This window comes from Chenopodium album, chromosome 5 (assembly GCF_948465745.1).
Source record: "Chenopodium album chromosome 5, dcCheAlbu1.1, whole genome shotgun sequence".
Taxonomy (NCBI): Eukaryota; Viridiplantae; Streptophyta; class Magnoliopsida; order Caryophyllales; family Amaranthaceae; genus Chenopodium; species Chenopodium album.
Window position 1 is genome coordinate 75,562,600 of NC_137838.1, and position 15,233 is coordinate 75,577,832.

Here is a 15,233-nt window from a genome sequence, read left to right on the forward strand (position 1 = left end):
CATGTTAAATAAAAAGCAAGTGGTGGCACCTACATCAATAGGTGTTGATAAGCAAGTTTCAGCAGCAGAGAAGTTAGATTTGGCTTCTTCTTCTGTTCAGGATTTTGGGCTTCAGCCTACTGCTGCAAGTTTTTCTCAGCCCATTAATTTAATTGGGCCTTCTTCTAAGTCCAATTCATTTCAAGTGTTAGCTGATTCTGACTCACATGGTGAATTTGGTCCATGGACATTAGTAACGAATAAAAAAAAGATTTCTAAATCTGTTGATAATAACAACAGAAAAAATAATATTAAAAAGATTAATAAGGTTGATAATAACAACCAAAAGATTGTTAAACCAAATATTGTTGATAATAACAACAATAAGAAGAATTTTAGCAATGTTAAAAATAATTATGTGTATAAAAAGAAAGACACAGGAGAAATAGGTGTTACTAATCATCAGCCTGTTAAGTTTGGTCCCATTTTGGGCTCAAACTCTGCTGATTTGGGCCTTAATAAGGAGGACTCTAACGAGTTGGGCTTAGAAGAAAAGAATGCTTCTGATGTTTCTAATGCCAATTATAAAGGGGTTAGTGAAGTTAATGAAGGTTCAGAGAATATGATGGTGGATGTTAATCCTATCAAAGCTTTGGAGGAGACAGGTGTCATTAATGCTCAGTTGTCAAAACCAATTGGACACTTAGAGGAAACGCAATTAGATGATTCATCTGCTCCCTTGATTTTAAAACCTCAGCTTTCTTATAGTGAGGTTGTCACACACAATCCACTCCCTCATACTAGTTTATTAGACTTCAGTGCTAATTCCAATTCAAACAACGAAAACTCCCCAAATTCTAACCATGCAAAATCAAAATCATCCGCCATTTTCACAAGCTCTTCCCATGATAACTTATCAAAGACGCAAAAATTCGGATCAGGAGATAAACTCGAATTCTCGAGGAAAGGAACCGATTCTTCAGGGGATACCAATTCACGAATTGCATCAGGGATCGGGGTCGAAATTGAATACGCTTTAGTTGTTTCCGACTTCACCAATGATAAAAACATTGTTGATCAAGAGACGACCAGAATCTCCGACGGAGATCACCGGTGCAGTGAGACTGTTAGACGCATTGAAAAGGAAGCAGGAGGCTCTGTCTATTCTTCGGGCGGAGGAAAGGGATCGAACTTTTCCCTTTCAAATTCCAAGAAGAATTCCGGTTTTTCACTTGCAATTAGAAACCAGAGGTCAAAACATGGAAAATCGCCTTATCGCAACATTCATCTCTCAGAATGCGGTGGTGGGGATGCAATTGCAGATACGACATTACAGATACCTACAGGGACCGAGGGAAATTGTAGCTCAAATGACCCCATTGTCGTTAGAGGATGTGTTACCAATAGGGATGGGTGCGTTTTGGAAGGATTGGGAGGAGTACTACCTTCCCCCGAATCCTAGTCCTTATGATCGCCCGTCGGTTACTCTGCAGCGGCCTTTACCAAACTTGAAGATGAAATTTATTTTGTGGAATGTGCGAGGAGCTTGTAGGGATGAGTTTATCCCACATGCACGTCATTTGGTAAACATTCATCGTCCTGCTGTCTTTGTTTTTCTTGAAACAAAATCTGATGATCTAAGGGCTAGGCAAGTAATGTTACAACTTGGTTTTCATGATTTCAAAGCTGTTGAGGCTAATTATAGAAGAGGTGGTATTTGGTTATTCTGGAGGAATGTGGTAGATGTGGCTGATTTCAAGGAGGATTTCTCTTTTTTTCACGCCTTGTTTCATTTTAAGAATACCAATAAGGAAGCTTTGGTTACTGGAATGCATGCTCCGTCTACACCTAGGGAAAGGCATGCAATGTGGAGGGAGATGCAATCTGATCTTCCCCCTCCGGATACTCCTTGGCTCTTGTTTGGAGATTCGAATGATGTAACCTCGTAAAGTGAGAAGTCTGGAGGGCTAGGTTTTAGGCATGCTCAGTGTAGGGATATGACTAATTTCACTAATGCAGCCGGTTTGTTTGATATGGGCTATAATGAGAATCCATTTACATGGAGCAATGCTAGGGAGGGAACTTCTCTTATCAGGCAACGACTTGATCGGGCACTAGGAAACGCGGCTTCGGTGGAACAATTTCCTCATACTAAGGTTTTTCATCTTCCTTTTACCTATTCTGATCACTCCCCTATTTTGATTGATTGTTCTAATCCTAGAGTTAATGGTCCTTTTCCTCTAAGATGTAAAGAAATTTGGCTTTCTTACCCTGATTTCAATAGTTTTTTTATTAGTAATTGGATGGAGCCTTGTGATGATTATGTTTTAGGTATGTCGAATTTTCACAGTAAGATAAAAAATTGGAATCATAATATTTTTGGAAATCTTAAATACAAAAAATATATACTTTTGGCTAGAATAGGAGGTATCCAGAAATTTTTGGCAACTAAAAATTCGATTTTTTTATGAATTTGGAGAAAGATTTATTAAAGGAATTAAAAGATATATATGATAAAGAGAGAATAATATGGGCTCAAAAAGAAGGGATTAATTGGCGAAAACATGGTGATTTAAATACTAAATACTTCCATATTTTGGTCAAAATTAAAAAAAGTAGAGGAAAGATTTTGTGTCTTAAGGATTCGAATGATAATTGGATCACTGATGATTCAATTTTAAAGGACATGGCTACTGACTTTTATAAAAATATTTTTCAATCTAAAATTAGGAATAGAAGTGGTTCTGGTTCTTTTAATCCCTCTAATCATATATCTGTTGATGATAATAGGTATTTAGCTAATTATATCCCAAGTTTGGTTGAGGTTAAAAATTGTTTATTTAGCATGGAACCTATGAAATGTCCGGGTCCTGATGGAGTTCAACCGAGATTTTTTTCAAGCAAATTGGGATTCTTTGAGTCATATTCTTCACAAATTATGTGTTGATAGTTTTACTAAGGGATCTTTTAATCCGGATATCAATAAATCTTATATTTCTTTAATCCCTAAGATTGATAATCCGATTAACTTGACTCAATTTAGACCAATAGGATTGTGTAATACAGTTTATAAGTTGATAACTAAGTTAATTTCTTGTAAACTTCGATTCTTTTTGGATAATTTGATTAGTCCCTTACAATCCAGTTTCATTCAAGGTAGGGAAATTGAGGATAATGTGATCATAATTAAAAAAATGTCTCATATTTTTCATAAGGCTAAAATTGGGAAAAATATTAGGCTCTAAAGCTTGACCTAACAAAGGCATATGATAGCTTGGAATGGAATTTCATTAAAGAAACCCTAATTGGTTTTAATTTTCCCATGAATTTTGTCAATTTGATCATGTATTGTATCACTTCTCCTCAAATTTCAGTCCTTTGGAATGGAGAAATAACTAGTGAGTTTTCTCCTTCGCGAGGTATTAGACAAGGAGATCCCATGTCTTCTTACATTTTTGTTTTATGCCTTGAAAGGCTTTCTTTGATGATAGAAAACAAGGTTAATCAGAAGCTTTGGAAGCCTTTAAAGGTTACAAAATCAATTTCTTTGTCTCATATTTTTTATGCTGATGATGTTTTCCTTTTTGGACAGGCCTCAAAAAGTAATATTCAAATAATTATGCAAGTTTTGCAGGATTTTGGAAATATATCTGGTTTAAGAGTTAATCAGAATAAATCAACTGTTATATTTCCAAGGAAAATGAATCATAATATAAGAAAGGATTTGATCACTGAATTTAGTTTCACCTCCACTACTTCTTTTGGTAAATATTTAGGAGTTGAAATTCATCCTAACAAATTGAAAAAAAGTGATTATTTTGGTTTGCTTGATAAAACTTTTAATCAGATTAAAGGATGGCAATCTAGATTATTGAATATGGCAGGGAGATGTACCTTGGTTAAATCTGTTCTCTCCTCTTTTCCTATTTATTTAATGCAAACTAGTATTCTTCCGATTGCTATTTGTGATGATATTGAAAGGAATTGTCGAAAATTCTTGTGGAATAAGGTTGATAAAACTAGATATTCAACAAGAATAGCCTGGAATCATGTTACTAAGCCCATGGAAATAGGGGGTTTAGGGGTGAGGAAATTAAAATTGTGGAATATAGCTTTTATGGCTAAATTAGGATGGACTATTCTTACAAAACCTGAAAAACTTTGGGTTAGGATTTTCAATGAAAAATATCTAAAGAAAGCAGGTTTATTTGATTGTCATGTTAGTTCTTCGAATTCTCAAATCTGGAAAGATATTTTGAGAGGGAGGGAATTACTTGCCTCGGGTTTAAGGGTGGGGATTGGTAATGGGTCTTCTACCTCTTTATGGCACCATCATTGGTTAGGTAATGCTCCCTTGAAAGATATCATGATTTGTGATATCCCTCCTCACATGATCAATTGGAAGGTGTCTAATATAATCAGGAATAAAGCTTGGTACTTGAATGATATAGAACATCTTCTTCCACAACATATTCTCAATATGATCAAGGCCACTCCTTTATCAAGGTTTGCAAACCTAGAAGATTTCATCACATGGGATTTGAGCAAGGATGGTATTTTTAATATTAGATCAGCTTACCATTTTCTTCTAAAAGGGAAGTGTTTAGCTTCATCTAATTTAAATTCCTGGAAAAGTCTATGGAAAATTCAGACTCCTTTTAAATATAGAATGTTTTTGTGGAATTGTGCTCATTCGATTTTTCCAGTGGCTGAAACTTTGGCGAGTTATATGCCTCTAATTTCTCCTATATGCTCAAGATGCAATCTTTTCTCAGAATCTCACATGCATATCTTTAGGGATTGTTTTGCTTCTTCTATCTTATGGAATGATATCTTTGGGAAAGTTTATCTTCCAAAAAATTTTGATTTTAATATTTTTAAAAATTCGACTTGGAAGATTTGGATTAATTATAATCTAAGTTTGGATAGGAGATGGAAACTAATTTTTAGTACTGCTTTGTGGCATATCTGGTTACATAGAAACAATACCATTTTTGAGAATAAGCAAATTGGTCCGATTTCTCTTTTTACTAAGCTCTATTTCGGCTATAAGATTTCTAACTCCTTGTTGCAGGTGAATAGCAAAAGGAAAAACAATGAGTCAAGTTCCTCTGCCACAGTTTGGGAAGCGCCTAGGGATGGTTATTTTAAAATAAATACTGATGGTGCTTGGCTCAACTCAACTGTCTCTTCTGGAGGGGGTGTCATTAGAAGGTCTGATGGTTCTTGGTATGTGGGCTTTTCTTGCAAATACGATGCTATCTCTCCCCTTCTTACTGAGTTGTATGCCTTGAATGACGGTCTCTCGATCGCTGATGATCTAAGGGTTAAGAAAGTGATCGTGGAAACTGACGCCAAGGTACTTAGGGATATGCTCATGACAGCAGGTCCTAATCCTCACCACGAGTTAGCTGCAGCAATATGTGATGTTGCTACTGTTCTTTCCAAGTTTGAAGTAGCTGTGGTGACTTATATCCCAAGAGAGGCTAATGAATTACCCCATCGCCTTGCTGTTTTTGGAAGAGAGATGGCGGTTGGATACAAAACACCACTACTTGGTTCCTGATTGCGTTTCTGAATTGTATGAAGCAGAAAAAGAGCGTGTTGCAGAGGCAACAGCTGATCACTAGTCATGTGGGTGTTCTTCTCTTAGTCTTGGATGTCTATAGCTTTTGGGTTGGAAGTATGGTTGAAAATAACTGTTAGTTTAATTTTTTGGTGGCTGGAAGTTTTTTGGTTCACTACTGTTGTACATATAGCTCCTTGTTTTAGCTTTAATTCGGATGTATTTATAGCCTGTTGCATAGGCGTCTTTTGCTGCATTATCGATCTTCATTGTAATTATGGGATGCTCATTGTAAATATTAAGGCTATAGCCTTTTAATCTATATATCTACTAGTTATGTTAAAAAAAAATCAACTACATATGTCTTCAAAAAAAAAAAAAAAAAAAAAAAAACAATCAACTACATATAAAATTTAGGATTACTTTCTCTCGTGCCACATGTCAATTGATTTTGGTTGTTGTAGCTTTCTTTCAACATGTAGATAGTCTAATTTCTCACCCTTTTAAGTTTACCATTCTCTCACCAACTATTACTCTCGTGAAGAGAATATTCAAGTACCCACAAGTGAACAAAATGAAACTTACACACATCATATATGTTGCTTACAAATGTAGGAAGTATATCACAACCTCATAATAGTACATACTGCATCTCTCTAGCTAGTCTCTACTAAGTATATCAATAACCATTTAAGCACGAGTTGAGCAAAAACTAACAACCACTTTTCAAGAACTTCTTAAGCATTAGTATCATGAAGCTAAGCTAAACCCTTTGTGAGTTGTGACGATGTTTGTGGCCTAACAAAGTAACAAGAGATCCACCAATGCATAGGTTGTGTAACATGTCTAGCTAGGAAGGAGATATCAAGTAAAGGAGTGATGTGACATTAGGGCGTCCCAAATAAAGTATATGGAGGCCCTATGCAATTAAAAATAAATGGGTCCTCCTTCAATATATTATACAATAAAAGATTAATTGTAATTTTTCAACAATCACCATTACTAGCAATTAGCAAATTGTGGATGATATATCTAGTTTGTTAAAGCTTTTAAGGGTTGATACCCAAAGTATAAGATCAAACCCATTAGTTAAGAAAATAGGATTATATCGAACTTGAAACTGCTTGAAAAAAATACTCCTTTATTTGACCATTGAGTTATACGCTAATATTCTCAAACATAACAACTAATTTCCTTATATTTAAAAACTTATTTAAGGCCCTAGTAATTTATGAGCCTTGCTCACCCTGCTAAGGGTCAGGCCTGTGTAACACAACATTGTCACAACTTGGATATGAAAGGTTTTCCCACTAGATGGCACGCACCATAAGACATGATTACAACGTAAATGAATGGTTCATGAACATTAACGAATCATACGAGAAGTTGTTTGAGTTATACCTATTTACAAAGCAAACTTTAGAATTTGTTCGAATCCACTTAACATAAAGTTGTTGAAACCAGATCTGGCCGACCTGATTCAAACCCAATCCAAAAAAAAAAAAAAAAAAAAAAAAATCGATTCAAATTTCGACTTGCTAGACACTAAAAAAAAGCATGACTCAAATTTGAAATAAATCCGACCCAACTTGACTTAACTCGACGTCACCCAACCTAACTTGAACATATGAATTAACACCTTTAGTCAACATAAACGAGCTATACAGAGTAACCAACCTAGTTCACTAGTAGTTCGTGAGCCTATTGGCATATTCTCATTGACTGAAATGAACTGAACTTATTAGATCTAAATTGAATTGAACTGAACTGAACTGAAATGAATATTTTATGAGAGTAGGAAATTAAGAGCTAAACTAAAATGAAAATAATCTGACGAGAATAGGGCTTAACTTGTTTCCTTAATAATCACTAGAAATAAGCTTTGGGCCAATTGGTTAAAACCACTAAGTGAACTAAAAGAGCAAAAAATAGGCTCAGGTCTATAATACCCATTTCACATTCAATCTTCACATCCCAATCAAAATTCAATCTTTGACCTAGGGTTACAATCTAAATTCGATCCCCAATTTCTCTCTCTCCTCTCTTTCTCTCTCATCGAACAACAATGGCGTTCCGTAGATTCATCAACGAGCTTCGAGGTGTTACAGTGAAGGAAGTTCCCGACAAGGTGAAGCCTATGCTATCTTTCTCCTACCTCAAGGAATCATTCACCAAAGGAATTGACAGTTACCATGCTAAATACATCGAGACTGATTCAATCATGCCTCTTTACCATGTTTGCTTTGGTGGTATGGCCTTCTCTTACCTTGTTGCTCTTCCCGAGGAACGCCGTCATCTTGAGCATGCCCAGAAACATGGTCATTGATCTTCCTCCTTTTTCAGGTAATTAGGTTTTCATTGTTTCAAATTGATTCTAATTGATTGAATTTGGAGCTGGTTAAATTGATTGGATCGCGATTTTGATCTTGAAATTATTGGGTTTTATGTTTTAGGGTTTGGTGATTTGGGATTTTTGATGAAATGTGGCTTTTGATTGATTGATTTGTACTCACTTTTTGGGTTATAATGTTGAATTCTGAGTTTTTTTTAGTTGAAATTGGATAACTTTGAATTTGGTAATTGGTGTGCCTTTTCCTTTTAATGCTTAAGGCCTGTAATGATTCGAGTTACCACAATCACTCCATTTTAGGTGAAATGGTGGTCATTGTTAACTTGAATTTTGTTCATTTCTTTATTGGTTTGGTTTGAATCTTTGAGGGTTTAGGTAGGATTTCCTCGTCTCGCTGAGAAGAAAGTCTGATGAGTAAAATGATTTGTCAGGCTGATGCTGCCTTTGTCTAGAAATATGTATCTGGTGTTTCAAGTTAACAGCTATGATACCAAGTTTTGTATTCTGTCATGAGCAAAGAGTTAAGACGCTTATTGAGGCATCTTTTTACGAAGATGCAAAGGAGCTAGATGGACGGGGAAGTAATCTGGTGCTTCCAAATGGTGCTTTGTGATGTTTGGTTGACAGCCGTTTTGACACGAGTTGCTACATATTGCTGTTCAGAAAATGTGTGAAGAGCAGAGATGTCTCAAACTCGCAATGCAACTAATTAGATTCTGATTATGAGTGTGAATTTCATCCATTTTGGAGAGCTGCAGTTGATTATGCCTTATGCTAACCATAATATTTCGCTACTTATGTATGGTGTGTGAAACTAGGTGAACTATGAAGATATCTGTGATTATGTGAATATTGAAGTAGATGCAAGGGGGATTGGGGGCAGGGCGAGGAAGTAGTCTGGTGCTTGGAAATGGTGTTTTGTTCTCGAGGAAGTATTTGGTGTAGCCTTTTTTACATTATGAACTGATGATAGGATTTTATGGGTTGCTTCATTTTACTGTGTATGCCTATTATCAGAGATACAATGCAACTAATGAGATTCTAATTATGAGGATGCATTCTTCCGTTTTGGAGAGCTACAGTCGATCTTGCATTGACTATTTATGTATGATGTGTAATACTAGGTAGTAAAATTATGAAGATGTCGATATTGTAGTAGATGCAAGGGGGATAGGGGTCAAGGCAAGGGTAGTCTGGTGCTTGGAAATGGTGTACTGTGCTCGAGGGAGTATTTGGTGATAACAATTTATAATTATGAACTGCTGATAGGATTTTATGAGTTTCTACTTTTTACCGTATAGGAAATGTGCTTAATTAATTAGATTCTGATTATGAGTATGCATTCGTCCATTTTGGAGAGAGATCTTGCCATATGTGAACCAGAATGATTGGCTACTTATCTATGATGTTTGATACTAGGTAGTAAAGTCATGAAGGATGTCTATGATTATGTGGATATTGAAATAGATGCAGGGGTGGAGTAATGAAGTAATAGAATGGAGCTTTGTGTTTGAGGAAGTAGATATCCATGATTTATGCTTTTTCTCAAATGCATAGTTTGCTGATTATCAATGTATGATAAATGTTGTAGTACCACTTAATGTTTTAAATAGCGTTTCAATAGTGTCCATGAAGAACCATTGTTTTCTTGATTTAAATTTAATAGGTACAATGATTACAAGTACTGAAACAACCTAGCTAATTCTCTTCTAGTTGTATGTGCATGTGTGTCTACTTGTGTCCTCTATATAGATATGTAGGGGAAGTTAGTATATGAGGTTGGGCAGTTGTGTTTACAATGTGACTATTATTGAACTTTGTATCTTGTAGATTATTTTGGGTTGGATTCTGCATGTTTTCTAGTGTAATAAACTAGCATAGGGGCAAGGGACACTTTTGGTTATGCAAATTAGTCAAATTAGTGTTTTTTTTTTTTTTTTTTTTTTTTTTATTATTTTATTATTTTGTTTATTTATTTTTTGTTTTATTTATTTATTTATTTATTTTTATTTGGGGGGGGGGGTGAAGAGAAGAGAAAAAGAAAGAGTGTATACATACAGGCTATTAGGAAGAAAGGATGATGTAAGCTTTAGTTGGTTGAGTTTACTTAACTTTTCTTAGCATGTGGAGTTTGCTGCCACTAAAATGTCTTGGACCCCATTTGATGATTTAATTGTATCGAATTTCAGTCTACTATCAATTTCCCCTAACTTTACATCTTCCTTATTTTTACATTTCAAAAATTTTGGTCTATTATTTGTATTTGACGGTACGATTTAGGATTTATGGCTTTTGGATTATTATACTATTATTCCTGATTTGAATTTGATGAAATGGATTTTATTGGAGTTCTTGCATCGTTACCAACATTTGAACAATAAATGGAGGAAATAATGAGGACATGCTTTGAGAACCTTTACAAAAAGTCCTGGAAAAATACTCTGTACCCAAATTACATTTTGATTAGTGGGAGCTTGAAGAGGAGGACCACCAAGTCACGGTGTTACTCATGACTCAAAACAACTACCACCTTTTTCATTGGATGAAGGATCTCTCCTGGTGGTGGCGATTTCCCATCCCGAGGTGGAGAGTGAGTGATCAAAGAGTTTGAGCAAGCATTTTAGGCAAATATGTCGGTGGTTATACCTGTGACAGTCAAATATGTTTGTTGTTATACAGAGTTACATAATGAAATTCTACTGTTGACGGGTCGAGGAGATCTCGATTGTGGTACAGTAGGTAGGAGTCTGGTTGTTTTGCAGATGTTGAGCATTTTTGAGAGAGGTGATGCTGATGGCATCTGTCTGGTGGCCTTTTGCCTGCAGTAGCCATGGTGGTAGTGTGGCATCTCTTATCAGATGAGTTTAGAGGTTGCAGATAATGCGTTGGTGAAGATGGTGGCTTTATAAACTCTACATGTGGTGGTGTGGTGGAGGTATTTAGGGTTGTTCAGAGCGTGGTCTAGACTGCAAACCTAACTGTTTTTTACCGCACCTAAATCAGTAACCAAGGTTTGGTCAAAATTCTAAGCCGCAACATAATTTTGAAACCGCACCACAATTTTTAAACCGTAAGCTGCACCGAACCGCATTTTGCAGTCAGTTTGGTCTTGGAAAATTCCAAACTGAACTGCGGACACTCCTAGAGGTATCCAGAACCACAAGAGGGTTTTCATTCAACCCAAGTTTGAGAGAGGAAAAAGGGTGTAGGGTAGGACGATATCCTGGTTGTGTGGCTCCGGGGGAAGCACTTTTGGTTATGCAGATTAGTCAATTAGAGCAGAGAATTTATTAGAGAGAAAGGAGGTTAGAATGTATCAGGGAGTGTCTAGCTACTTGAAAGACTCATAATGTGAACCTTATTAAATTATAATCTACTATCCCAACTTAACTTCTTCCTTTTTACTAATAGATTCACTAATTCTATTAGAGACAATCTGACAAGCCTATTTATGCAGTCTTTGGGGGATGGAGAGAATAACGAACTGAAATGCTGGCTGGTGTGTTCTTTGAATGGGGTTGGTGAAAGCTTTACTTTATGTTGCAAGTTACGGTTATTTTAAGAGGTGTCTTTGAAAATCAACAAATCAAGCAAATAAAAGCTGACCTGCTTAGTTTAATGATGACCTATGTGATGAAATTTAAGTAAATATCCAACTTGACTTAGGTGTTTTAATCAACTTAGTGCAAACTTGAATTCTACCCTTCATTGATAACCAAAATCAATAACTCTCAAGTCCAACTGAAAGAGGCAGATCCTTAAACATCCTCTCTCGGTTCATTAATGACACATTCTATATCCTACGAAGTATAATTTAGAGCTATGGAATTGTGTTGCACAAAGTCATAAGTAGATTTATCTTTCATTTATAGGATTATTTTGACGTCGGAGTTGATCTCTTATAGTGGATTGTTCTATGGGTGGATTTGTAACTTGAGCTCATGTTCTTGTTTCTTTTTTTTACTTTGTTAATATTCTCTTATTCCCTTTTGTAAGTTTGGTGGATGACTTGGGCACATGACTGAATATTTGTATCTTGGAAGTTGGAAGAGCTATTTGTAAGTAAGCTTTGCTTACAACTATCATGTGGGTCAGTCAACAATGATTTGGTCGGGGCTTATCATTTACACTGTATACTGTTTTGTAATGAAAATGATCTGAAGATGGTTATGTTTTTTGGAGGTTATATTTCCTCTTGATTTCATTTGATTGCTGTTTTGGGGTGATTGCTTTCGAAGTGCATTTATTGATATTTCTTGTGAGCATGGGTTGCCCTTTGCTCGACTTTCTTTCCATATGAATGTTGTCTTACCAGATCTGTTATTTCATGTATGCAGGTTGAAGTTGCATGTTTGGGAGGTTGTTGGAGTCCGTCAAGTTGTTTTGTTGCTTTTGCCTGTTGAATTTGTAGAGTGCTTCACAGCATTAACCAAAAAAATAATAATTTTTGGGAACATATTGATGGGTGAGGTTGATATTGTAAACCTCTGAAAATCAATTGAATCTCTGTTCTACATGTTGAAAATTAATTTTTCCAGTTTTGTGGAAATGTAGCGTTTTTACTACATGGGTAATTATCCTTTTTTGCTATGCTGTTTACTGCAGTGCACTTATCCTTCTAATGCCTGTTGTAACTCTCTAAAGAACCTGTTTCTTACCACAGCGTGGTCATATGCATCATGTCACATAATCAAGTGCAATAGTTAGAAGCTGGACATAAGTGTACGATGAATTGATGATTAATTGATTATTGTATACCTGAAGTAGAAGTGTAAAACGTTGGCTGGTCTAAACCGAGCTAAAAAAAACAGGTGTAAAACGTTGGTTGGTCTAAAGATTCTAAACCCAGCTAAAAAAACATTCAAAAATAAGGGAGCATCTTAAATACTGCTCCATTTTCATATTAGATGATCCATTTCATTTCGATATGTTTGCTAATGTATACTTTCTCATGCAAATATCTTTGGTTACATATTAGCAAAAATTATACTCTGTAAATTTTTTGATATTTAAAAAGTAACTATTGAGATGAATTTAACAAGATTTTACATGACTTTTTTTTCAACACAAAACCATAAAACGAAGTCAAAGCAAGTTATGTGAATAGTGTACAAAATTAAATTGTATTATCTAATTTTAAATGGAAGAAATAACTTGTTAGAACAAAAATTAAGTCAGCACGCTGCACGCTATATACATGATATAAATGACAAAAATCAATTAATAATACGTTAGAAAAAATAGCTATATCAGTTTATCAATACCATTTCCCAAATATTTAAACTAAGAATAAAAAATGCCTTAAAATTACTTCAAATTTTGAGGTTGAGGATTGAGTTTTGTGAAATGGGTTCAATTTCATGATAATATGATATAGAGCCTAACATCATTTGTATTCTACGCGTTAATCAATGTGAAGATTTTGACAAGGACGTTATAGCTTTCCTTTCTTTCACAATGAAGTTTATAACTAAAAACGAATTTAGATTAAAGACCAGGGCATATTTATGTCATCTTAATAGTTAAGATAAGTTGAGACATTTTCCCCCTCAAAATCTTCTGATAGAATTGTAGCTGATTTTAGAAAAATTTAAATAAGTTCATACAAAATAAACTCAAATAAGTTTAAATAAATACAAAATATAAGGTTAATAGGAGCTCAAATAAGGTTTTTTTTATTTTTTATTTTTTTTATTTTTTATTTTTAAATCCAAATAAGTTCAAATAAGCTAGGCTCTGTTTAATTCATGTAATATTATCTGAATTGTTGATGTCAGTCCGCCAGAGAGGCAGATACCATACAAGATGAGAGCTAAAAGGGGCCTACATTTGTGAGGGGCACGTGCCCTGCGTTAGGTCAAATAGGATAAGGTGCTTAAAGTCGACTCTATGCTTAAGCTTGGCACGAGCACTTAAAATGCCATTAATTTAGAGGACTTCCCTTCATTCGATCCATATTTGAGGATGCAGTGCTCTTTGTATTTATTCTAATATTCTAATTCAACTGGCCTAACTACTTGCATGCACCCCACTATGCAGCAATGTTGAGATCTTGGTGTCATTCAGAATCTTCTACTTCTAAATTCTTGTTACAATTTGGCTAATTTCAATTGAAAAATTTATAGATTTCTTCTCATTTGAATTTTCTACGAAATTTTATCAAATTTATATAATTCATTAGTTGACCGTTATCATTTTAATTATAAGTAGGTCAATTACTGATTAAATTCAATGTAGTTGAAAAATAATTAGGCTTTGACATAAGCATAAATTTATACTCCGTATATTTATTGAGAATGAGATCAGAATAGTTAATACTTTTTCCTATTTGTGATTTTCAAAGCATGATTATAAGACATTATGTACAATTTTTTTTTTTTTTTTTTTTTTTCCCATATTAACTTGACAAGATCCAATTTATATGCGTTTAATTTTAGAAGGGTACATCCATAGAATCGAACAAAAATTATCTAATAACCCTGAACTCAATTAATATGAAGTACGATAAGGTTTAACCATTTTCATATATTTTATATAAGTATCTTATAAAGCAATTAACTTTCAAAAAATTATCTAATAACTCCGAACTCAATTAATATTGGTATGAAGTACGGTAAGGTTTAACCATTTCTATACATTTTATACAAATAAAAGTATTCTTTAATCTTGGTTGTCAAAAAAAAAAAAAGTATTCTTTAATCTTATCAACATTTTAATACATTATAATAACTCTTAAATCATTTAACTAAGGGAGGAGTTGACACTCTTAAAGTCAATGATTGAACATCATCCTTCAACGTCTTCTTTATTAATAAATTAGCATCAAATTTATTCGATAAAGACATAAGATGCTAGAGAGTAGTTATTGTACATACTTATCTTAAATACTCCAATTTGACAAGTGTATATTTCTTTATTTATTTTAATCTTACAGTATAAAATTATAGTATACAGTTATCCTTAAGATGTGATACCAACAAAAATGATTAAACACTATAAAAAATAATTACTCCACAAGCTTTCACAAGAAATGCACAAGCTCATTACAAGCATAATAATATAATCATGGATTATAAAATTTATATGTAAAGTTATACTTTGTTTAAAATAAGATTAATGATGATTAATTTTAATAACGGCGTAAGAATTCACGAGCCAAGCAGGTTTAATCGTCACTCTTTATTTTTAATTACTTGTTACAATCCAAATACATTCATAAACATTATTAAATTAAACCACCTATATATATAATCGATCTAATAACTAAATTACCATATTATTGTCATACATTGCATCTTATCAAAGTAAATAAACCCAAGAAAAAACTTTATTAAAAAA

At 34.2% G+C, this 15,233-nt stretch overlaps 1 long non-coding RNA gene across 1 annotated transcript; it reads left to right on the plus strand.

Annotated features, from left to right (window-relative positions):
* The first annotated feature begins 7,453 nt into the window (after window positions 1–7,453).
* Window positions 7,454–12,462, plus strand: LOC145631099 (uncharacterized). Its single transcript, XR_014112340.1, has 2 exons — window positions 7,454–7,888; window positions 12,233–12,462. It is a non-coding gene; the product is annotated as an uncharacterized LOC145631099 (long non-coding RNA).
* Window positions 12,463–15,233: the final 2,771 nt, after the last annotated feature.